This window comes from Ornithorhynchus anatinus, chromosome 21, assembly GCF_004115215.2.
Source record: "Ornithorhynchus anatinus isolate Pmale09 chromosome 21, mOrnAna1.pri.v4, whole genome shotgun sequence".
In the NCBI taxonomy this organism is placed as follows: domain Eukaryota; kingdom Metazoa; phylum Chordata; class Mammalia; order Monotremata; family Ornithorhynchidae; genus Ornithorhynchus; species Ornithorhynchus anatinus.
This window is the reverse complement of record NC_041748.1, coordinates 5,001-28,111: the sequence shown is the minus strand read 5'-3', so window position 1 is coordinate 28,111 and position 23,111 is coordinate 5,001. Positions and strand designations below refer to the sequence as shown.

The following is a 23,111-nucleotide window of genomic DNA, read 5'->3' as shown; positions in this document are numbered from 1 at the left end:
GGCCCCTTCGCAAGATGGCGGCGCCGGCAGCGTTGCCCTCTCCTAAGATGGCGGGCGTGTTCTTTGCAGCGCGGCGGGGAGCGCGGAGCCCTTTGCTTTTGTGACGGCTGGACTTTGACCCCGAAGCCTTTCGCCCCTCTCCCCGCCAGCCTGCGGGCAAACTGTGACTTTAGCCGTGTTTATGAAAGGCCCATCTCCTCCAAGAGGCCTTCCCAGACTAAGCCTTCTTCTTTCCCTCTTCTCCCGATCCCCTCTACGTCATCCTGATTGGCTCCCCTAATTCAGTTCCCTCACCCCTGTCTCACAGCATTTATGTCCTTTTCCACAATTTTCTTATTCGTTCACACGCTCTTACCTGCTCTCCTCACCTCTTTGCCCTTGGCCTTTACAGGGGCCAGGTACTCTGTCCCATCTGATGATCAATTAATGTCTATTGTATTTATTGAGTACCTACTGTCTTTTTTATGGTATTCGTTAAGTGCGTACTATGTGCCACACACTGTGCTAAGTGCTAGGGTACAAGGTTATGCACAGTCCTTTCCCACCTGGGGCTCCCAATCTTATTTCCTCATTCTACAGATGAGGTAACAGGCACAGAGAATAATAATAATAATGTTGCTACTTGTTAAGTGCTTACTATGTGCAGAGCACTGTTCCAAGCGCTGGGGTAGATAAAGGGTAATCAGGTTGTCCCACATAAGGCTCACAGTTAATCCCCATTTTACAGATGAGGTAACTGAGGCACAGAGAAGTTAAGTGACTTGCCCACAATCACACAGCTGACAAGTGGCAGAACCGGGATTAAAATCCATGACCTCTGATTTCCAGGCCCGTGCTCTAGCCACTATGCCATGCTGCTTCCCCTGGGTTTTTTTTTTTTCCATCCTTCTGGCTTTCTCTTGCTTGGAAAATCAAGAAATTCAATTTTGAGAAAAATAATCGCAGACTGTAGTGGAAAAACAGGTAGAGGGTATTGCCCGTTAGTGCCTTAAATGGCGGGACCTTGGTGTGGGGACTCATTCAGTGTCAGATGATCACCTTTTTGACGTAGTTGAGGATGCATTCTCATTGTCAGCCTTGGCCCCGAAAGCCCTCAGAGCTACTGTGACCCCTCCTCCCCTGGCATATCTGTTCCCGGGCTTGCTGCACTTGGCAATTTTCATTCAGTCAGTCGGTCGTATTAATTGAGCACTTACTTTATGCAGAGTACTGTATTAAGCGCTTGGGAGACTTCCATAAAACAGACCCATTCCCTGCCCTTCAGCAACTCTGGCAGGTTGGTGCTGTGTGCCTTGGGACTCTGTAGACTGTAAACTCATTGTAGGCAGGGAATGTACCTGTTTATTGTTAGAGTGTACTCTCCCGAGTGCTTAGTACAGTGCTATGCACAAAGTAAGTGCTCAGTAAATACCACTGAGTGACTTTTTCCGCCCTGATGCTTAGCTCCCAGAACCTACCAAGTGAAGCCTTAATGTGTAAATTAAACGTTCTGATTAGCCCTTTGAAAGGCCCCTAATGATCACTGGGGGATGCTTCTCACTCAAAGGTAATTGGTTACTGTTAGGGTTTAGGGTTAGGAGATTAGGGATAGGGATTAGGGTTAGGGTTTGGATTGGGGGATTAGGGGATTATGGGATTGGCTGTTAGGGGATTGGGGGTTAGGGTTAGGGTTGGGTTAGGTTTAGGTGAGGGTTGGGCCTGGCCTGGGATTCTGGGGACCTGGGTTCTAATTCTGCCTCTGCCAATCTCTTGCCCATTTTCCTTCTCGCTTAGACAGTGAGCCTTAGGTGGGCCTGTGTGTGAACTGATCATACTGTACGTATCCAAGGGCTTAATTTGGTGCTTGGCACCTAATAAGCAACTGACAAATTCCTTTCTTCAATCTTATATATTGAGCGCTTCCTTTGTACAGAGATCTGTACTAAGCACTTGGGAGGGTACAACAGAACTATAAACACAGTCCCCTCCTGCAACAAACAGATGCCCTGAATATTATGATGATGATTGGTGCTCCACTGATGGCTGCAGCAGCATGTGCTCATTCCCACGGCAGCATCCAAGCTTCTCCAGTTTGGGGCGCCAATGGACACAGGGGGTTAGTTCTTTTTTCTTTCAGGTCAAAATTGTCGCTATTGATGAGCAGCTGAATGTCGTTTATTTTGACAAACACCTGCCAGAGTTTGGGTATGTGTGGTTATTTAATTGTAGCCCCCAAGTCCTCCAAACCTTGGGTTGTTGTGCCCTCGATGCCAGAGCATAGTGTCAGCGTGGGACATCCCCTCTGTGCCAGGTACTACCATTCCCAGAGAGCGCTGTAACAGAGAGACGACAGTTCCCTCCAAGTCGGGCCCCTTTAATACCTCTCCATCCCCGGGGGCCTCGGCATATGGCCACCGGTCCAGATTCTGAGGAAGGCAAAGGGGAACATCGGGGAATGGAGCTTCCAGACCGTGGGGCGAGCTTCCGGTGCCAGGCCCTGGACTCGGCATGGGATGTGCCCCCTGGGTCAGGGTAGGGAGACTCCAGATGATGGGGTATCCCCTTGACCAGGGCAGGGAGCCTGTAAATATTAGGGTGTCCTTCGGAGTCAGACCAAGGAGCCTCCGAACAGGCTTCCCTCTCGGCTACCTTCTGCGCATGGTTTGGGGGGGCACACGGAGAGGTCATGGATGGTGGCCGGCACTTCCCGATAATTGTGTTTTTCCCCGCTAGGACTCGGGGGTAGTGCATGTCCACGAAGACAAGCTGACGGCTACTCTGCCCGTCTTGATGTAGGTCAAGGTAAAGGCAAAATTAATCCACTCATTCAGTCGTATTTATTGAGCGCCTACTGTGTGCAGAGCACTATACTAAGTGCTGGAATGTATAATACTGCAACAGATAGAGACAGTCCCTGCCTGACGATGGGCTCAGAGTCTAAAAGGGGGAGACAGCAAAACTAAACAAAATTCAGACTCCACGCGAAGCGCCACGCCGCACGATGATGATATTATGATAATAGGGCTATCGTGTTGCGATAGTCTTTATTCCCATGACATCAAGCAGCAGCACAGGTTTTTGGCTGTGAGTTGCTTTGTTTTTTCCAAACAATTCAGGTGGGCTGGGTCTGTGCTGACCGGAAAGCACCGTGGGGATTTGCCAGGGATTCCAGGGATGCGGATGTGTGTGTCCCGACCGACCATTCTGGCTTCCCACAGGCGGGCAGCAAGTGCCCTCTTTGCCACCCTGGAGGAGAAAGGCCGAGGGGCAAAGGACAATGAGCCAAAGCCTTCCACCTCTGGGGTTGCCTCCCAAAGCTGACTTCCCCTTTTAAGTGGATGTTTCTTCCGTGGCATTGTGTACAGGGAAAGGAAATGTTTGGAACTGAAACGGAAAGGCAGGCTCTGTCTGGGCCTCTTCAGTAGATCATCTCCAGAACTCCTAGCTGGGACAGCGCCTGCCAATGATCACCAGAGATCAGTGAGCTGACAAACTCTCTTTTTCCCCAGCCTCCTATCCCTGTACCCTGGGCTGGGATCTCCTCAGCTGTTCCCATATAGAGCACTGGTTCAGGAATGGGTTGGTCCTGGTCCCCCAGAGCCGGTCATCTAACAGTCACCGATCAGCTGTGCTCCCCGGAAACCCCTTCGGCCATATTCTCTGGACTTCCAGGCTGTCGGTCCACAGGCACGACTACTCCCTGAATTTTCCTACAGGACTGTTTCTCCATCTCCGACTGCCCCATCTGGATGGACTCCATCACCGCCGCCCAGTGCCGGAGCCTAGAGGCCACAGTGGGAGGGGCCACGGCTCTCACGGCCCTCACCGGCTCTCGGGCCTATGAGGTACACATCTGTCCATCACTGGATTCCAAGGACTGCTTAATACAATACTCTGAATACAGTGAGCGCACAATAAGTACTAGTGATTCACTAATTGATAGTGTTTAGCGACTATCCACTGTGTGCAGAATGCTGCCCTGAGGTATAGCCTGCATGGCTTCGTTTTTAGATTCTCCCTTAGATTTTCCTTAAAGGAAAGGAGATGCAGGGGAGGGAAGGGGAGGGAGGGAGAGAGAGAAAAGGAAAGGGAGCGAGGAGGAGCAGGGGACTGAGAGGCTACTAGGGCAGCCTTGCTCCTCCCCAGCCTGTCCTCAAGGGACCAAAGTCCCTGCTGGCGAGGCCAGGCCTTCCGGGGGCGAGGCCAGGCCTTCCAGGGGCGGGGGAATCCCTACCCCAGGGTCAGTTCCCCATAGGCTCTGTCCACAAAACACCTCTGGGATTCTCAGCTTTGACATTTCTTTCCAGCGCTTCACGGGAAACCAGATCGCCAAGATGTACAGGCTGAGCCCTGAAGTCTATGCACAGACGGAGGTTGGCTCGGTGTCCCTTCCTGCGTCAGAAATCTCATGTGAAAAACTTTCTGTAACTTTGACCTTTTAAGGTAAATGCCTTTACCGTGTGATTCCACTTTGGACCAGCCCCCGAGCCAACTCTTCTGTATTTATTCACTCATTCATTCTGTAGAGGCTGGCACAGATTGCACTGTGTCACCAATGGCATTTATTGGGCGTCTGCCCCGGGGTAGGTTTCTGCATGGTACAGGGGAAAATTCTGAAAGTTTTGGAATTGAGATCCATGTCGGAAGGAGCGTTCACATCTCCGGGAAGGGGCCTGCAGGTGGGAAGGGAGAGACGGGCACGTGCCAATTGATAAATTATTCATCTGGCATTTAAGAGGTGTAATGGCGACTAGAGGGGTCCTTTGCTCTTCTCATGCCACAGTTGCCCTTGGGGAATGCTGGTACTCCCGTGCCTCCTTTCTGAAGATGAGCCACAAGTCGTCTTCTCTAGCTTTGACCTCTCCTTGCTGCCCATTTCCGCATCTTCTCTTGCCTGTAGGATAACTCCCCTTGGGTAGCCTACGGGCATCGTGAATTCAACATGTCCCAAACTGAACTTCTCATCTTTCCTCCCCTCTCCCCAACTTCTGCATCTCCTTGACAACAAGACATTCCCACATCTCCGGTATCAGCCTTGAGTTCTCGCTGTCGTGCTGCCTTCACATCCAAGGTCCTGCTAAAACTCGATGAGTTTTCCTTATGGCCATCTCACGGACCGATCCCTTCCTCTCCACTGAAAAAATTACCACCTGGCTTCAATCGCTCATCATACTCCGAGTGACTACTTTAGTGGCTTCCTCGCCGGTTTCCCTGCCTCCAGCCTCTTTCCCCTACAGTCCATATTCCACATTTCTGCCCGGATCCTCTTTCCAAACGTCGCTCGGAACACGTGTCCCCTCTCTTCAAAAGGCTCTGACAGTAGCCCGCTTCCCTCTGCGGCAAGCCGAGACCCCTTAGAGTTGGCTTGAGGGCTCTCCAACTTATTCATCTGCTCTCTTCGTCTACTACCTTTCCTCGCTAACACCCTTTGCTCCTACCAAGCTCACTCCTGACTGTGCCTTCTTCTCATCTTTCCCTCTTTCTTCCATTTGTTCAAATTGTCACCAGGGCCTAGACCTCCCTTCCTCTCCCAGATCTGCCCCTCTCAGTCCTCCCTCCCTTAAATCACCAACTAAAATGGGAAGCAGCATGGCTCAGTGGAAAAGAGCCTGGGCTTCAGAGTCAGAGGTCATGAGTTCGACTCCCAGCTCTGCCACCTGTCAGCTGTGTGACTGTGGGCAAGTCACTTCGCTTCTCTGTGCCTCAGTTCCCTCATCTGTAAAATGGGGATTAACTGTGAGCCTCACGTGGGACAACCTGATTACCCTGTATCTCCCCCAGCGCTTAGAACAATGCTCTGCACATAGTAAGCGCTTAACAAATACTAACATTATTATTATTATTATTAAAATACCACCTCCTCCAACAAGCCTTCCTGACTAACCTTCAGCACCCCGAATCTTTTCAGACCTTTAACTGGTTCTGTCTCTGTGCCCTCATCTTTGGCTAGCCCCAGTACATGTGTATATATGTATCTTCTTGTGAACCTTAAGTTTTATTTTTTACTCCCACTACTTGTGAATGTTTTTTGGTCTGTCTCTGCCCCTTGAGTGTCAACTCCCTGTCGTCAGGAAATGTGTCTGTGCGTCTCCTGCGCTTCTGAATAGCTTATCGCCGTGCCCTGCATTCAGTGGGTGCTCAGTAAATGCACTCATAGTACTACATGTGCTACCAACTACAAAGTTCCTTGAGAGTAGGGATGTGTATTATTACTCGGTTGTCCTCTCCCAGGCCCTCGCTGTGATGTCGTACACACAGGAGGCGCTCGATAATTGCTCTTCTCATCGCAGCCATCCACTGTGGCTGGTTCCTAGAAGAGAAAAGGTGGTGACAGATCTCGAAAGTGCAGTAGAGGATGCGTTAAGATGCAGAGGGGAGTGGGGAAGAAGAAAGGTGCTAGATGTGGTTGTGTATTCCTTGTTGACGGGCAACTGGATGCGTGGTCAATTAATTATCCTAGTTGGATGATGCAGAAGTAAAGAGGAATTGCGGAGGTATGTACTCTGAATCAATTTTTGAACTTTTCTACAAGAGTTTATTGAAACCCCACACTTTCGGTATTGGCAGCTTCCACTGGCCACCACTCTGGCGTGGTTTGTCCTCGGCCCACGGTAACTCACGCCCGGGCCTTCCAGTTTCCTGTGACGTGGATGGATACGATGGAGGAAGGGTGAGGGGACCCTGGATTCAGGACATGGAGAAAAGAGCCCATTGGCCATAGGGCAACTGTTCTGATCGGGAAGAAAATGGTCTCCTACGGGGAAACGGTCCCACCTGTCCCGACCCGGCCGTAGCCGAGCCGTCCCAGAGTTCTCTACCCCGAGAGGGAGGTTGGTGGAAGTCACGTGTACTCATCTGTTTTCCCACAGAGAATCTCCCTGGTGAGCAGCTTTGGGGCCGCTCTTTTCCTCGGCGACTACTCACCTATTGATTACGGCGACAGTGAGTTCCCCGAGGTGGGGGCCGAGGGCTCGCTGAAGCACGCCTAGCCATACCATCCCTGATGCCTTGGGCAGTGGTTAGGAGAGCAAACTCTAATCCCAGATTAAACTCCCTTTTGGAAGGAATTTGAGAGTTTTTGGGAGTTTGGCCCCTTCCCTTTCAGAGAAATGGCATGGCTTAGCAGATAGAGTACGGGCCTGGCAGTCAGAAGATCAGAGGTTCTAATCCCATCTCCGCCACTTGCCTGCCGGGTGACCATGCGCGAGTCGTTTCACTTCTCTGGGCTCAGTTCCCTCATCTGTAAAAGGAGGATTGAGACTGTGAGCCCCACGTGGGACAGGGACTGTGTCTAACCCAATTTGCCTATTTCCACCCCAGCACTTAGTACAGTGTCTGGCACCTAGTAAGCGCTTAACACAAATACCATAATTATTGTTTTGGGATTCTCAAGGCCCAGACACCAGAAAGAAGAATAAAGATGGGGTACTGGCAAATGGGCGACTGCCTTCAAGCCATGAACCCCAGATTAGACTCCCCTTTAGCGACTTCATGGTCCAGGTGCCAGGAGAGTGAAAAAAAGAATAACTATGCCAGCAGCATGGTGAGCTGACCTCACGTTATGACCCCAGATTTGAATCTTTGTATTTGGGTCTTCACGGCTCAGTCTTAGGGAAAGAACAATAAAAATATGGTTTCTGACGAAAGCCGGGCAGGCTAAGCCTTACCCTCGAACCCCATATCGGAGTTTTCCCAGTCGGGCCTTCACGGCCCAGACTCCGGGAAGAAAAATAAAAATCTGGGTGCGGCCAAAGAGGTGGGACTGACTTTGTGCCACAAACTTGGCATTTGAATCTGCTGCTTTGGATATTTGTGGCCCAGGCACCCAGAAGAGCAGTAAGAACCGGGGTGCTGGCAAAAGTCGGCGCTGACTTATGCCATGAACCTCGCGACTTGCTTCTCACTATTGGGTCTTTTTGAATCGGTTTAGGGGAGACTGAAGATGGGTTTAGCTTCATCACTTTCCCCTTAATTTGACCCTACCCTTAGGTTTTGAAAACAGAGCCACATTTGAGGCCCAACAGGTTGAGGAGCTTTCTGCTAATTCAGGCAATGATCACCGGAAGAGTTTCCACCTGGCTCTTTTTCACCACCCCACTCTACTGTCATTACGGTGTACAGATGGGCCAGGCTTCTCGGCCTCTGAGCCTCCCTATCAGATCAGAAAGGGTGTGATCTTTGGGCAGGGGGCATTTGATCATTTCTTAAAGTTTTAGTTTGGGCAATGTGATCAGAAGGAAGAGTCTAGGCCTGGGAGTCAGAGGACTGGGGTTGTCACCCCAGCTCCGCCCCACGCCTGCTCTGTGACCTCGGGCAAGTGGCTTAACTTCTCCGTGGCACAGTTCCTTCACCTGCAAAATGTCGATTGAATATCTGCACCTGGATTTGTTCCCTTTATTCACCCCTTTCTCAACCCCACGGCAATTAAGTCCATAGCTATAATATACTATTTTAATGTCTGTCTTTCCCTTCCCACAACTAGCTTTAAGTCTAGAGGGGATGTATCTACTAACTCTGTTCTATTGTCCTTTCCCAAGCGGTTAGTACAGTGTTCTGCAAACAGTAAGCGCTCAGTAAATAACACTGATGATTGACTGTTCTCCCTCCCATTTAAAACACGTCTCCCAGGTGGGACAGGGACCCTGTCTAATCTGCTTATCTTGTTTCTCCCCTAGTGCTCAGTACGATGCCCGGTACCTAGTAAATGCTTAACAGAGACTATCATTATTATTTCTAGTATGCTTTCTGGGTCCAGACGCCGTGCTGCAGTAGAAGGGAGGAGCAGGGGCGCGTGCCGTGGTGGCGCTTGGGTTTGGCCCCTCTATTTGCCCCACCTTCGGCTTCCCGACACTTACATATATAGCTCTCATTTAGTTATAATGATAATGATCACTACGGTGCTTGTTTAGAGCCGACTATGTGTCCAACACAGTTCTAAGCACCGGGGCAGGTGCAAGTTAACCTGGTCGGACACAGTCCCCATCCCACATGGGGCGCACGGTCTAAGTAGGACCGAGTAGGATTCAGTCCCCATGTAACAGATGAAGTCCCCGAGGCGTAGAGCAGCGAAGCTACCCGTCCAAGGTCACAGAGCAGATACGTGGCAGAGCCGGGATCGGGACCCAGGTCCTCCGACTCCCAGGCCCGTGCTCTTTCCACTAGGCCGCGTCCCTTCTCCCCCCCGAGAACGTCAGCTCTCTGATCTATCGTGCTCTCCCAAGTGTTTATGTACATATCTGTGATTTATTCACTTATATTCACGTCTGTTTCTCCCTCTAGATTGTAAAATCTTTCTAGGCAGGCAATGTGCCTTCTGGCTCTGTTCTATTGGACTCTCCCAGCTGCTTATGTACAGGTTCGTTGTTTTATCGACATATTTTAATGTTTGTCTCCCTGCCAGTCTGTAAACTTTTTGTGGGCAGGGAATGTGTCTGCTATATTGTTCTACTGTACTCTTCCCACCACTCGGTACAGCGCTCTTGCATTCTTCCACGCACTTGGTACAGTGCTCTGCACACAGTCAGCATTCAATAAAACCTAACCATCGCTCCGCACTCGGGAAACGCTCAGTCGATACAATTCGATGGATCGACGGTCGATCGGAGCGGGAGGAGGCCGAAAGATCCCGGGCCTGAGAATTAGAGGCCGTGGTTTCTAATCCCTGCTCTACCACGTGATAATAGTAATCATAATCATAATTGTATTTGTTAAGCACTTACTATGTGCCGGGCACTGTGGTAGATACAAGGTAATTTCTTGTAATTGAGTTGGACACAGTCCCCGTCCCACATAGGTCTCGCAGTCTTAATCCCCATTCTCCAGAGGAGGGAGCTGAGGCCCAGAGAAGTGAAGTGACTTGCCCAAGGTCACACAGCAGACAAGTGATAGAGGAGTTATTAGAACCCAGGTCCTTCTGACTCCCAGGCCCGTGCTCTTTCTACTAAACCCTCTGCTGGGTGACCTTGGGCGAATCACTTGAGTTCCCTCACTTTTCTCCTCTGTAAAATGGGGATTAGGATGGTGGGGCCCATGTGGGACAGGGACCGTGTCCATCCTGATTACCTCGTATGTACCCCAGTGCTTAGAACAGTGCCTGGCTCAAAGTAAGTGCTTAACAAATGCCACAATTATTATAATTAGTCTTTTTCTGAGGATCCAGAGAAAGGGGGTCCCCGTGAACCGGATGGCAGGGGACCCTTCCCCCTCTACGGGAGGCCGACTGGGCAGAGCTGTGGGGGTTGGGGCGCTTTTTCACCTCCTGCCAGAGACCCCCCCCCCCACTCCCTGCTCCTTAGAAGGGGCCACATCTAGCCAAAAGGTCTGTGGAAAAGGAATAATGGCATTGTCAAAACCTCTGGTAAAGAGATCAAATGGGGGGCAGCTAACCCACTGTGACCATGGGTTTCCAGAAAGTGGGTTCACTTGTTGGAGGGCGGGGGGGCAGTTCCGGGTTTACTCCTGGACCCCACCCCCACCTTATCTCCCCTCCTCCATGAAAGCCTCTGCACTTGCCTCCCAGGAGGCTGCTGACCCCGCCCCCAGCCCAGGTGTCCCTGCTCCAGCCCAGGAGATGAGCGACTCCTGGCTAGTTCCAGCCCCTGCTCGCCTCCCACCCTAATCAGCTGCTCCCAGTGAAGCTCTCCAACCCATATAAGCCTCCAGGAAAGAAGGTGGCTTTTTTTGGGTTGCTTTTTCTGGTTTTGCTGAAGAGTGGTTTTTCTCTCTGTGGTGCAGGGGCTTGGTGAGAGGGGTTATTGGACACGAGGCCCACCTTAAACATCTATTAGCAGGTGAGAAGGAATTCAACTTGGCTTTCTCTTGTTTAGCAACGGTGGTTCTCCTTTCTCATTGACTTCCTTGTCTATTGCCTTTACCCTGTGTTCCTGATTTAATTCTGACTTTAAATCCAAAGTTTTCCATATTCCCTACTTTTCATTGAGGTAACTCTTAGTCCATAGTATGGTACTTGGCATTTGGGAAGTCTTCAATCAATATTATCACTACTACCCAAAAGTATAACTGAAGCCACTCAATCTTTCCTTCTCCCCAAATTTTCCTCACAGTTTCCACACCCATCCTCATTGTTCTCTGGTTTGTCCCACTTGCCTGACTGAAATTAGTCTCTTGAAGCTTTCTCTTATCCATGCCTCACTCACATCCACTCTTTTTTTCTTTCTTGATGACCCTCTCCAAGTTTTTTCTGGCCCAAATTAATACTTTCTCCAATGCTTTTTAATGCACCCATAGTTCCCTAATCATACCCCCCCCCAAAAAGGGCTATCCACTCCGGGTTTATATTGTCTTCGTATGACTCTCACAGCCTTAATTCCTGGCAGTGGACAGGTAAGGGTGGGATGATGGAGGGCAGATATTTACTAGCTCTTATTCTCTTCACAGTGGGGCCCAGTGTATTTCCCAGTCTTGAGGACCATCCCTCTGCCATTTGGACCATGGCATTAAAGCTCAGATCTGCCATGACATTGAGATGCAGCTGTGAGCTATACTGCTACCTCAGAGGGAAGGTTTCTATGTTTATCAATTTTATTTTGTGTGTGCATGTGAAAGAATGAAAGGGGTTTGGGGAGAGAGCTGTGAGCAAGAAGAGCCACTGAGGACACAGGAGGTGCTTCCAGAACTGGGTGCTGGGGTTCTGTGCAGGGCACTGGTTCTGTTTGACTCGACTGTGGGTCTGAGAAGATCCGGGGCCCTTAATTCTATAGACGGGTCTAAACTCTGGGTGCTCACAGTTCTGTCTCCAGAGCCACTCTGTACACCCTCGGTCTCCCACGAAGGGACTCTTCTGTGTCAGACAGTCGCTTCTGAGGAGAGAGGCAGGGAAGATTACAGTCTCCTTTATCCTCTTTGGAGAAACTGTATTATGGGGACTTGAGAGAGATATCGTTGGTGAGAGAATGAGGTGCTGTGAGTAAGCTACATAGAAGCTGGAGAGATGAAGATGCAGGCATTGTCCTAGAAATTGACCTAGTCATATACATAAGTGTGGGGTATTTTGAAGTCAGGATTACCAGGCCTACAGGTTTGAGACTTGGGGGTGGATCTCGGGTTGGGGGCAGCAGAGGGGTCCAGTACAGGAGTAGAGTAGAGCATCGTGAACAGTCCTCTCATAGAAACTGTCTTACCCATCTGTGACTCCCAGAAGGTTTTTGCCTTGGGAATGGGAGGCAAATTGGTTAAGACTGTGTGTGCTTTTCTGCTGGGTACTGTAGCTCTTCTCACACACCTGTTCAATCAGCAGTTGCCCTGGAACCATCTTGCCTTTTATATCCAAGTATTGCCTGGCTTGGGAGCGTGGAGATGTAGGGAGAGGGAAGAGTGGAGAAGCTTCTGTTTCTGTGGATGTTGTCCGATGCCTTTTGAACAATAGGTTGACTGAGGGGTAGGGGAGGAATGTCTTATATAGAGAAACAGCATTGTTTGCATTTCCTCCCATGCCTTTTTTTTTTCTCCTTTTCAGCCCCCAGGAGCACCAGCAGACCTCTTTGATTTCTGCTCTGATGCCATGGAGTGCTGTTGGAGGAAATCCAGGCACTAGGACCACCCTGACCATTTCAGAAGGGAAAAGGAATTCCATCTTGCTTTCTCTCCTGCTCAGCAACCATGGTTCACCTCCCTGATGCATTCCCATTCCACTGCTAATGCCTTGACCCTCTGGTGTAGAATTAACTCTTGCTTTAAATCCCCAGTCCTCCCTACTCTTTGTCACTGAAGCAACTGCCAGTACTTAATGTAGTGGTCTGTACTGAGAAAGTACTGAACAAAGATTCGGGTGACCCCCCTGAAGCCCCTGGACTTGCCCTGTGCCCAAATTTCCTCACCTACTCTATATCATCCTAAGTGTTCTTATCTGTCACACCTGCCCGAGTTCCAAATATTTGATTTCTGGCAGTGCACAGGTTAGGGTGGGATGACCAAGAAAAAACATTTACTCACAATAGTTTTCTCTTCAGCAGGTGCCCAATGCATTTCTTGGCTTCAAGGACCATACCTGTGTCATTTTGGAACATCGGCTCAAACTTCAGACCTGTCCTGCTGTTGAGATGGATCTCTAGGCTGGACTGCCACCTCAAAGGGAAGGGGGGAGGGTGTATGTGTGTGTGTGTGTATATATATATATATACGTGTGCATATATATATATATATATACGTGTGCATATATATATATATATATATACGTGTGCATATATATACGTGTGTGTATATATATATATATATATATATGGGGTTAGGTTTAATGGGGCAGGGTGAGAGAGTGGGGAGGAAGAGGAGGCCACTGTGGACACAGAAGCTGCTTCTGGAAATGGGGGCTGGAGCTCCATGTAGGAAAGTGGCTCTGTTTGACTTGACTGTGGATCTGAGGAGACTCGGGGCCCTTAATTCTATAGACGGGTCTAACCTCTGGGTGTTCACAGTCCTGTCTTCAGAGTCACTCTGTACATTCTCAGTCTCCCACAGAGGGACTCTTCTGTGTTGGACAGCCGCTTCTGGGGAAAGGTGGGAGGTGGTTTGGAGAGAGGCAGGGAAGTTGGTCTACATGGCTCAGTGTAAAGAGCTTGGGCTTGGGAGTCAGAGATGATGGGTTTGAATCCCGGCTCTGCTGCTTGCCAGCTGTGTGATTTTGGGCAGGTCACTTAACTTCTCTGTGCCTGTTACTTCATCTGTAAAATGGGGATTAAAATGGTGAGCCCCATGTGGGACAACCTGATTACCTCGGATCCCCCAGTGCTTAGAATAGTGCTTTGCACAAAGTAAGTGCTTAACAAATACCACCATTATTATTATTATTATTATTATTGTTATTATCTTCTGAGAAACTGAATTATGGGGACTTTGGTGTGAGATGGAAGTTCAGTGGTGAGAAAATAAGGTGCAGTGAGTAAACTGCATAGAAGCTGGAGAACTGGAAATGCAGGCATTGTATGAGTAATTGACTTTGCAATGTGCAGAAGATTGGGGTATCTTGGTTTTAGGAATGTCAGCCCTAATGGCCTCATAATTGTGGCTTGAGGGCTGGAATAAGGGGGTCCAGTGGCAGAGTAAGTTTGAGCAGAGAGAACAGGTGTCTGGGAACTGCCTTGGCACACCTGTAGCTCCCAGAGAAGACAGCCATATCTGTGAGGAGTTGATCCCAGGCAAGTGGGATGTCACTGTCAAGACCAAGGAGGAGGGTGCATGAGGGTGTGTGTCCACCCACCCCATTCTTCTTTGGCGTTCTCTAGCTTCCTAACTGGGTTTTGGTAGGGATAGTCCTGGGCCCTGCAGGCTTTCTCACACTCCTGTTCAGTCACCAGTTGCCTTGGAGATTGCTTGTCCTTTGTGTCCAGACCTTCCTTGGCCTGGGTGTATGGCCATCCAGTGGCAGGGGGAGGAAAAAGTGGAGAAGCCAGAGTATCTGTGGCCATCCTTCTAGGAATTTTGCAAAGCAGGATGATCTGGGGGTGGTGGAGGAATGTCTCTCTGAGAAAACATTATTTATTCTTTTCAGCCCCCCAGGAGCCCCGTCAGATCATCTCCACTCATGTCCTTAGGCTGCAGATTGCTGTTGGCGGGATTCTAGGCACTATAGGATAGCAGGTGAGAGGAAACTTAACTTTTTCTCTTTCCCCTCCAACAGGAACTTCCATGCCTAATGCCTTTACTCAATTCTAAACTGAATTCCTGCTTTATAACCACAGTTTTCCTTACTCTCTCTTCGTAATTAAGGTGACAGTCCTTTGCGCTGAATAATTGAATAAACATTCTTACTATTACCAGAGTCCAGTGACTCCTGAAGCCGCTGGATTTGCCCTGTCCCCAAACTTTACTCACTTAATCTACCTCATTCTGTCTTCTCAGCAGTCACACTGGCCTGAGTTCCAAATTTTCCATCACTGGCAGTGCGACAGTTGGGGTGGGCTGACCAAGGGGGAGATATTTACTCACTATTAGTCTCTCCACAGGAGGTGCCAGTGCATTTCCTGGCCTCGAGGACCTTGCCTGTTAAATTTCAATCCATCAGATTAAATCTCAGACCTGCCCTTCCAGCAAGATGGAGTTGTGAGCTGAACTGCCACCTCAAAGGGAAGTTTTCTTTTCTTTTTTTTTTGGTTTGGGCAGGTTGTGTGTGTGTGTGAGAGAGAAAGGAGTTGGGGTTCAAGGAATTGGGCAAGAGAGCAGTGAGCAAGAGGAGGCCACTGTGAACACAGAAGCAGCTTCTGGTAATGGGGGCTGGGGCTCTGTGCAGGGAACTGGTTCTGTTTGACTCGACTGTGGGTCTGAGTAGACCCGGGGCCCATAATTCTATAGATGGGTCTAATCTCCTGGTTCTCACAGTCTTGTCACCAGAATCACTCTGTATATCCTCGGCCTCCCACGAAGGGACTCGTCTGTGTTGGACCGTTGCTTTGGGAGAAGAGGGAAGTGCTTTGTGAACATAGAGGCAGGAAAGGTTCTGATCGCCTTTATTCTCTTTTAAGAAACTGAATTATCGAGACATTAGTGTGAGTGGCTGTTAGTGGGGAGAGAGAGTGAGGTGCATTGAGGCTGGAGAAGTGAAAATGCAGGTATTTGTACTAGAAAATAAATTTACCGAATAGAGAAGTTTGGGTGTGGGTGTGGGTTAGCTTTTGGAGTTCAGGAATAGTAGCCCTACAGGCCTGACAGTTGGAAGGGGGGTAAGATAAGGATCTCTGGGAGAGAGGAGTCCAGGGAAAGAGTAGAGCAGCATGAAGTCTTGTCATTGAAACTGCCTTGCATACCTGTAGCTCCCACTGAAGGGACTTTTCCATATTAGTAAGGGGTTGCAAATAGTTCTAGTTCTAGATTATTTTCCTACAAGTGAGACAGCCACAATCCCTGGCACGTTGGGGTGGGCTGACCAAAGGGAGGCTTTTATTAACTATGACTTTTTCCTAAAGCAGATGTCCAGTACTTCCTGGCCTCGAAGACCATCCCTGTGCTGTTGGGATCTTGGGGTTACACATTTCACAGCTGTCCTGTCACTGAGGTGGAGCCATGGAGTGTACTGCTACCTCAAAGGGAAGGTGTCTTTTTTTTTTTCTGGTGTGTGTGTGTGTGTGTGTGTATGGAGGGTGTTAGCTGGGTTGGGGGAGAGAGGAATGAGGAAGAGGAAGCCACTGAGGACACAGAAGCTGCTTCTGGAAGTGGGGGCTGGGACTCTGTGCAGGACACTGGTTCTGTTTGACTCGACCGTGGGTCTGAGAAGATCCGGGGCCCTTAATTCTATAGACGGGTGTAATCTCTGAGTGCTCACTGTCCTGTCTCGAGAGCCATGCTGTCCACCCTTGGTCTCCCGCAAAGGGACTCTTCTGTGTCACACAGTCGCTGAGAGTCTGGGGTTACAGTCTCTCTTAACTTTGCAGAGAAACTGAATTATGGGGATTTCAGATCGATGTCTTTGGTGAGAGACAGATTGAGGTGCTGTGAGGAAGCTGCATAAAGGCTGGCGAGGTGAAGATGCCAGGCATTGTCCTAGAAAGTGATATAGCCATAAACAGAAGTGTGGGGTATTTCAAGTCAGGAATACCAGGTTTGAGACTTGGGGGTGGATCTTGGGGGGAGAGAGTGGTCCAGGTCAGGAGTAGAGTAGAACAAAGTGAACAGTCCTGTCATTGGAACTGCCTTACCCATCTGTGACTCCCAGAGGGTTGTTGTCTTGGGAGTGGGAGGCAATTTGTCAAGACTGTGTGTGCCTTTCTCCCGGGTACTGTAGCTCTCCTCACACGGCTGTTCAGTCAGCAGTTGCCCTGGAATCATTGTGGCCTTCCTTTCCAAGTCTTCCCTGGCCTGGGAGTGTGGAGGTGTAGGGGGAGCAAAGAGTGGAGAAGCTCAGGTTGCTGTGGATGTTGTCTGATGCCTTTTGAACAATAGGTTGATTGAGGGGTAGTGAAGCAATGTCTCATTTAGAGAAACAGCATTGTTTGCATTTCCTCCCGTGTTTTTTTTCTCTCTCTTTTTCAGCCCCCAAGAGCACAAGCAGCCCTCTTCGATTTCTGCTCTGATGCCATTGTGTGCTGTTGGAGGAAATCCAGGCACTAGGACCACCCTGAACATTTCTGAGGGGAAAAGGAATCCTATCTTGCTCTCTCCCCTGCTCAGCAACCATGGTTGACCTCTTTGATGCACTCCCATTCCATTGCTATTGCCTTGACCCTTTGGTATAAAATTAATTCCTGCTTTAAATCCCCAGTCTTTCCTACTCATTGTCACTGAAGTAACTGCCAGTACTTAATACAGTGGTCTGTACTGAGGAAGTACTGAAGAAAGACTCCGGTGACCCCCACCCCTCCCAAGCCCCTGGACTTGCCCTGTCCCCAAACCTTCCTCACCTACCCTACATTATGCTAAGTGTTGTTCTCTGTCACACCTGTCTGAGTTCCAAATATACAATGCCTGGCAGTGCACAGGTTGGGGTGGGATGACCAAGAAAAAATATTTACTCACTATTACTTTCTCTACAGCAGGTGCCCAATACAGGGATCGTATCTGTGCCATTTTGGATCATGGGATCAAACCTCAGACCTGTCCTGCCATTGCGATGGATCTGTAGGCTGGACTCTGACCTCAAAGGGAAGGTTTTTGTTTTTTGGTTTCTTTGTGTGTTTGTGATTGTGTGAGAGAGAGACAGAAAGGGGTTAGGGTTAACGGGGCAGGGCGAGAGAGCAGGGAGGAAGAGGAGGCCACTGTGGACACAAAAGCTGCTTCTGGAAATGGGGACTGGGGCTCTGTGCAGTGAATTGGTTCTTTAGACTTGACTGTGGGTCTGAGGAGACTCGGGGCCCTTAATTCTATAGATGAGTCTAACCTCTGGGTGCTCACAGTCATGTCTCCAGAGTCACTCTGTACATACTGGGTCTCCCATGAAGGGACTCTTCTGTGTCGGACAGCTGCTTCTGGGGAAGGGAGGTGGGAGGTGATTTGGAGAGATGCAGGGAAGTTGGTCTACATGATCATCTTCTGAGTAACTGAATTATGGGGACTATGGTGTGAGATGGATGTCGGTGGTCAGAGAATGAGGTGCAATGAGTAAATGGCATAGAGGCGGGAGAGCTGGAAATGCAGGCATTGTATGAGTAACTAGGCATTATACAGAAGGTTGGGCTATCTTTGGTTTTAACAATGTCAGCCCTAATGGCCTATTAATTGGGGCTCGAGGCCTGGAACAAGGGGGTCCAGTGGAAGAGTAGGTTAGAGCAGAGTGAACAGGTGTCTGGAATTTCCTTAGCACAGCTGTGGCTCCCACATAAAACACCTAGCCATATCTGTAAGGAGTTGCTCCCAGGTGAGTGGGATGTCACTGTTGAGACTAAGGGGGGTGTGTGTGTGTGTGTGCGCGCGCGCGTATGTACCCACCCCATTCTTCTCTCCAGTTTACTAACTTCCTAGCTGGGTTTTGGAGGGGATATAGAGCAGATAGTTCTGGGTGCTGCAGGCCTTCTGACACTCCAGTTCAGTCACCAGTTGCCTTGGAGACCGCTTGTTCTTTGTGTTCAGACCTTCCTTGGCCTGGGTGTATGGCCATCCAGATGGTGTGTGCTGAATTGTACATTCCAAGCACTTAATACAGTGCTCTGCACATAGTAAGTGCTCAATAAATAATATTGAATGAATTAATCCAGTGGCAGGGGGAGAGGAAAGTGGGGAGGCCAGGGTGTCTATGGCCATCCTTTTAGGAATTTTGCAAAGCAGGATGATCTGGGTGTGGTAGAGCAATGTCTCTTGCAGAAAACATTCATTATTTATTCTTTTCAGCCCCCTAGGAGGACCGACAGATTCTCTCCACTCGTGTCCTTATGCTGCAGAGTGCTGTTGGTGGGATTCTGGGCACTAGGATCATCTCAACTCTGATAGCAGGTGAGAAGAAACTTAACTTTTCTCTCTCCTCTCCATCATGACCTTCCATGCCTATTACCTTTACTTGATTCTAGACTGAATTCCTGCTTTATAACCACAGTTTTCCTTACTCTCTCTTTGTAATTAAGGTGACAATGCTTTGCGTTTGAATAATTGAATAAAAACTTGTATTATTACCAGAGCCAAGTGACTCCTGAAGACACTGGATTTGCCCTGTCCCCAAACTTTACTCACTTAATCTACCTCATTCTCAGTCTTCTCAGCTGTCACTCCTGCCTGAGGTCCAAATTTTCTGTCACTGGCAGTGTGACAGTAGGGGTGGACTGACCAAGGGGGAGATATTTACTCACTATTACTCTCTCTACAGCAGGTGCCATTGCATTTCCTGGCCTCGAGGACCGTACCTGTTAGGTTTCAGCCCGTTGGATCAAATCTCAGATGTGCCCTACCAGCGAGATGGAGTTGTGAGTTGAACTCTCAGCTCAAAGGGAAGTTTTTTGTTTTTTTGTTTTGGTTCGGGCCTTGTGTGTGTGTGAGACAGAGAGGGGCTGGGGTGAGAGGAATTGGGCGAGAGAGCAGTGAGCAAGAGGAGGCCACTGTGAACACAGAAGCAGCTTCTGGAAATGGGGGCTGGGGCTCTGTGCAGGGAACTGGCTCGGTTTGACTCGACTGTGGGTCTGAGAAGATCCGGGGTCCTTAATTCTATAGATGGGTCTAATCTCTGGGTGCTCACAGCACTGTCTGCAGAGCCATGCGGTCCAGTGCACACTCCCTCCAAGGGACTCTTCTGTGTCACAGTTGCTTCTGAGGAGAGAGGGAGGAAAGGTTACAGTCTCCTTTATCTTCTTTTGAGAAACTGAATTATGGGAACTTGAGAGAGAGAGCTTTGGTGAGAAACAGAATGAGGTGCTGTGAGTAAGCTGCATAAAAGCTGGAGAGGTGAAGATGCAGGCATTGTCCTAGAAATTGACCTAGCCCTATACAGAAATGTGGGGTATTTGAAGTCAGGTATGAGACTTGGGGGTGGATCTTGGGGAGAGAGGGGTCCAGTACAGGAGTAGAGTAGAGCATAGTGAAAAATTCTCTCATTGGAACTGCCTTACCCATCTGTGACTCCCAGAGGGTTGTTCCCTTGGGAGTGGGAGGGAAATTTGTCAAGACTGTGTATGCCTTTCTCCTGGGTACTGTAGCTCTTCTCACACACTTCTTTAGTCAGCAGTTTCCCTGGAACCATCTTGGCCTTCATAAACAAGTCTTGCATGGCCTGGGAGTTTGGAGATGTAGGGGGAGGGAAGAGTGGAGAAGCTTAGGTTTCTGTGGATGTTCTCTGATGCCTTTTGAACAATAGGTTGATTGAGGGGTAGTGGAGTGATGTCTCATCTAGAGAAACAGCATTGTTTGCATTTCCACCCATGTTTCTTTTCTTCTGTTTGGCCCCCAGGAGCACCAGCAGACCACTTCTATTTCTGCTCTGATGCCATGGAGTGCTGTTGGAGGAAATCCTGGCACTAGGACCACCCTGACCATTTCTGAGGGGAAAAGTAATTCCATCTTGCGCTCTCTCCTGCTCAGCAACCATGGTTCACCTCCTTGCTGCACTCCCATTCCACTGCTATTGCCTTGACCCTCGGGTGTAGAATTAAGGCCTGCTTTAAATTCCCAGTCCTCCCTACTCCTTGTCACTGAAGTAACTGCCAGAGAAGCAGCATGGCTCAGTGGAAAGAGCCCGGCCTGGGGAGTCAGAGGTCATGGGTTTGAATCCCAGCTCTGCCACTTGTCAACTGTGTGACTGTGGGCGAATCACATAACTTCTCTGTGCCTCACTTACCCCATCTGTCAAATGGGGATTAACTGTGAGCCTCACGTGGGACAACCTGATCACCTTTTTATCTACTCCAGTGCTTAGAACAGTGCTCTGCACATAAGTGCTTAACAAATACCAACATTATTATTATTATTATTATTACTTAATACAGTGGTTTGTACTGAGGAAGTATTGAACAAAGACTCTGGTGACCACCCCCTGCCCCCCGGAAGCCCCTGGACTTGCCTTGTCCCCAAACTTTCCTCATCTAATCTACATCATCCTAAGTGGTGTTCTCTGTCAAACCTGCCCAAGTTCAAAATACTCAATGCCAGGCAGTGCACAGGTTAGGGTGAGATGACCAAGAGAAAATATTTACTCACTATTACTTTCTCTACAGCAGGTGCTCAATGAATTTCTTGACCTTACGGATTATATCTGTGCATATTTTGGATCATCGGCTCAAACCTCAGGCCTGTCCTGCCATTGAGATGGATTTGGAGGCTGGACTCGCACCTCAAAGGGAAGTCTGTGTGTGTGTGTGTGTGTGTGTGTGTGTGTGTGTATGTATGTGAGTAAAAGGGGTTAGGGTTAATGGGGCAGGGTGAGAGAGCAGAGACGAAGAGGAGGCCACTGTAGACACAGAAGTTGCTTCTGGAAATGGGGACTGGGGCTCTGTGCAGGGAACTGGTTCTGTTTGACTCGACTGTGGATCTGAGGAGACCCGGGGCCCTTAATTCTATAGACGGGTCTAACCTCTAGGTTCTCACAGTCCTGTCACCAGAATCACTCCATACATCCTCGGCCTCCCACAAAGGGACTCTTCTGTGTCGGACAGTCGCTTCTGGGGAAGAGAGGTGGGAGGTGGTTTGGAGGGAGGCAGGGAAGTTGGTCTACATGATCATCTTCTGAGAAACTGAATTTTGGTGACTGGGGTGTGAGATGGATGTCATTGGTGAGAGAAGGAGGTGCAGTGAGTAAGTCATAGAAGGTGGAGAGCTGAAAATGCAGATGTTGTATGAGGAACTGACTTTGCAATGTACAGAGGTGGGGGTATCTTTGGTTTTAGGAATGTCAGCCCTAATGGCCTGATAATTGGGGCTTGAGGGCTGGAATGAGGGGTCCCAGTGGAAGAGTAGGTTAGAGTAGAGTCAACACGTGTCTGGGAACTGCCTTGGCACAGCTGTAGCTCCCACAGAAGACACTTAGCTATATCTGTGAGGAGTTGCTCCCAAGCGAGTGGGATGCCACTGTCAAGACTAAGGGGAGGGGGTATGGTGGGGTGTGTGTGTGTGTGTGTCCACCCCATTCTTCTTTGGGGTTCTCTAGCTTCTTAGCTGGGTTTTGGTAGGGGATATAGAGCAGATAGTCCTGGGTCCTGCAGACCTTCTCACACCCCTGTTCAGTCACCAGTTGCCTTGGAGACCTTTTGTCCTTTGTGTCCAGACCTTCCTTGGGCTGGGTGTATGGCCATCCATTGGCAGGGGGAGGGAAAAGTGGAGAGGCCAGGGTCTGTGGCTATCCTCCTAGGAATTTTACAAAGCAGGATGATCTGGGAGTGGTGGAGGAATGCCTCTTTCACAAAACGTGCATTGTTTTCATGTTCTTTTCAGCCCCCCAGGAGCCCCATCAGATCCTCTCCACTTGTGTCCTTATACTGCAGAGTGCAATTGGGGGGGATCCTGGGCACTAGGACCATCTCAACTCTGAAAGCAGGTGAGAAGAAACTTTTCTCTCTCCCCTGCTTAGAAACAATGGTTCCCCTACATCATGAATTCCATGCCTATTGCCTTTATGCCATTGTAAACTTAATTCCAGATTTATATTCACAATTTTCCTTACTCTCTATTTGTAATTTAGGTGACAGTGCTTTGCGCTGAATAATTGAATAAACACTCTTACTATTACCAGAGGCCAGTGACTCCTGAAGCCACGGATTTGCCCTGTCCCCAAACTTTACTCACTTAATCTACCTCATTCTCAGTCTTCTCAGCTGTCACACCTGCCTGAATTCTAAATTTTCCATTACTGGCTGTGTGACAGTTGAGGTGGGATGACCAAGGGGAGATATTTACTCACTATTACTATCTCTACAGTAGGTGCCAGTGCATTTCCTGGCCTCGAGGACCATACCTGTGCTGTTTTGGACCATTGGATCAAATCTCAGACCTGCCCTACCAGCGAGATGGAGTTGTGAGAGGAACTGCCACCTCAAAGGGAAGTTTTTACTTTTTTTTTTTTTGGTTTGGGCAGGTGTGTGTGTGTGTGTGTGTGTGTGTGAGAGAGAGAGAGAGAAAGAAAAGGGTTAGGGTTGGAGGAATTGAGCAAGAGAGCAGTGAGCAAGAGGAGGCCACTGTGAACACAGAAGCTGCTTCTGGAAATGGGAGCTGGGGCTCGGTACACTGAACTGGTTCTGTTTGACTCGACTGCGGGTCTCAGAAGACCCGGGGCCCTTAAT

The 23,111-nt window shown here is 49.2% G+C and overlaps 2 long non-coding RNA genes across 3 annotated transcripts; both read left to right on the top strand.

The window, feature by feature from the left end:
• The first annotated feature begins 10,660 nt into the window (after nucleotides 1-10,660).
• LOC120639084 lies at nucleotides 10,661-13,093 on the top strand. Of its 2 annotated transcripts, XR_005661268.1 has the most exons (4): nucleotides 10,661-10,769; nucleotides 11,377-11,501; nucleotides 12,455-12,600; nucleotides 12,951-13,093. It is a non-coding gene; the product is annotated as an uncharacterized LOC120639084 (long non-coding RNA). The 2 variants fall into 2 exon arrangements; XR_005661267.1 differs by lacking the exon at nucleotides 12,951-13,093 and having other exon boundaries at nucleotides 12,455-12,905.
• Nucleotides 13,094-15,735: 2,642 nt separating this feature from the next.
• LOC114806019 lies at nucleotides 15,736-22,864 on the top strand. The gene is made up of 6 exons (XR_003754144.1): nucleotides 15,736-17,570; nucleotides 18,748-18,849; nucleotides 19,217-19,313; nucleotides 20,291-20,390; nucleotides 21,054-22,369; nucleotides 22,750-22,864. It is a non-coding gene; the product is annotated as an uncharacterized LOC114806019 (long non-coding RNA).
• The last annotated feature ends 247 nt before the right edge of the window (nucleotides 22,865-23,111 follow it).